Here is a 2,121-nt window from a genome sequence, read left to right on the forward strand (position 1 = left end):
GCCGTCGATCTCCTTGTGCTCCAGCAGCTTCTTGCGGTAGTCCTGGAGCGCCTTATCTCTAGGGTCCGCCATGATGAGAAGCCGTCGCTCATAGGGCTCATGTATTTTTGAGACAGTGAACTCACAAAAGAACTCAGCAACACCTCTAGATAGCCTCACTTTTCAAGAAAATTGTCTCAACGAATTTAATCATCCTCACATCAGTGAAGATGGCTGGACATATTCTTTATCAGAACCTTAAAATTAAACAATTTCCAAAATGTTTCCTTGCCTGTTGCATGTTTCCAGAACTTTGATTTTCTGATGAAACACTCCTTCCATGTGTTATGTGCTCAGATTTAACTGCACCAAAGGAAGATGATTTTCGAGGGGAGAAGAGGTCCAATTACACATACCCGGACATTGTATTGCTGTGGGAATGCTTTTAAAAAGAAATGATGTCTTGTGTTATGGCTTTGAAAGTGACTGTAGAACTAAGCAACTACAGTGAGGACAGCAATGTGTAATATTAAAACCACACTTGAAATACCTGTCATTTTGGTCTTCTAAATGTATACTGCTTCTAATGTCATATTAATTATTCCTGTACTGTCTCTAAAGTAAATGTTTGTTTAAAAAAAGGGATAAAAGAAAATGAGAGATAAGGAAAAAAATAAAGTGACTGTATTTTTTGCTTCCCCTTAAAATATTTAAAAATAACAGCAGAAATGGTACATTATTTTTTATTAACTCTTCCTCTTACCATTGAGATTATGAGTTGGGAGATGGGGCATACAGAATGGCAAGTAGTTCATCAAAGATAGCAGTTACATGTCACTTAAAAACAAGGCCATGTTCCAAAATAACATGATGCCAGTCAGTTTGTGCAAACATCAGGCAGTAGGCTTATAAAAAGTTGTCTGCAATGTCACTGAGCAATATAATCTTAGGAGATTGTTGTCATGTATGTAGCCCATCACTGACTAACAGTGTGATGTGACACATCACCATATTTGTTAATTATAAGATGCAGATTTTTAATTGAAGTGTCCTGTTTTGGCTAGTTTAAGTATTAAAAGTTCAGGTAACTGCTACCTTAAAAATCATTGTTCTTTAGGTGGAAATTGTAAAACATGTGCATGTGTGTGTGTTTGTTTTTGTGTGAGTGTGTGTGTGCTTACATGCTTTCTGTCCTTATTTCTAAATTCTATGATAGCAAATAAATTCACATTGAGTGCCTTAAAACACTTACACCTGAAGTCCAACACAAGTCTGTATGGACTAACTCCAAGAGTTGAGAGGATGAGACTTCACCCACTGATGAAATGAGAAAAACTCAGACTGTGGGCTGAATTCTGTTTCTTTTCAGATGTGGGTCTGAAGAGGCTGAAACTATATACTCTGGCTTCATCAGCTGTGAACTGGCTCTGTCCAGTAGATCCCCTTCCCAGATCTTGTTTGGAATCTTCTACAATTTAGAACCAGCAAAACACATGAAAGATGGATCTTACCACATGTGAATGATCTCTAACAGCCCTCCTGGTGTTTGTTTCATCATATCCCTCAGGTAGCAGGTGGGGAAAATTTTCTTGCTCGATACCTCATGTGAGCAAATACAGAGTCTTCAGATAATTTCAGGTAATTTCTCTATTTCAAAGAATAAAACTTTACACCACAAGTCATGTTGGCCCTGCCCCTGGGGTGCACAGAGATGTCAACTGAGAATGGGTGTGGTGACGTGTTCCTGTAATCCCAGTGCAGGGGAGGCTGAAGCAGGAGGATAACTATGAGTCTGATCTACATAGTGAAACACTATAGACCCTGTACTAGATACATACAAAAATAATAAAATTTTAGAAAACATCTAGTAAGTCCCATTTTGTCATGTTTCAAAAATTGGGCATAGTCTATTGATTTAATTATAGCTTTTTTCTATATATTACTATTTGACCTAATACCCTTTTCTCTCTCTCTCTCTCTCTCTCTCTCTCTCTCTCTCTCTCTCTCTCATAAACAGGTGAGAAGAAAATAAGGTGTTATGATACCAAAAACTTCAAAAATTTTCCCTTGCTAGCTGCTCATTAATGTGACTCCAATTGGTAATTTCTTCAAGAGAATTTTCCTCATACTCACAGTCCTGCT

Source organism: Octodon degus, unplaced genomic scaffold, assembly GCF_000260255.1.
Source record: "Octodon degus isolate 3935 unplaced genomic scaffold, OctDeg1.0 scaffold00020, whole genome shotgun sequence".
NCBI classification, from domain to species: Eukaryota; Metazoa; Chordata; class Mammalia; order Rodentia; family Octodontidae; genus Octodon; species Octodon degus.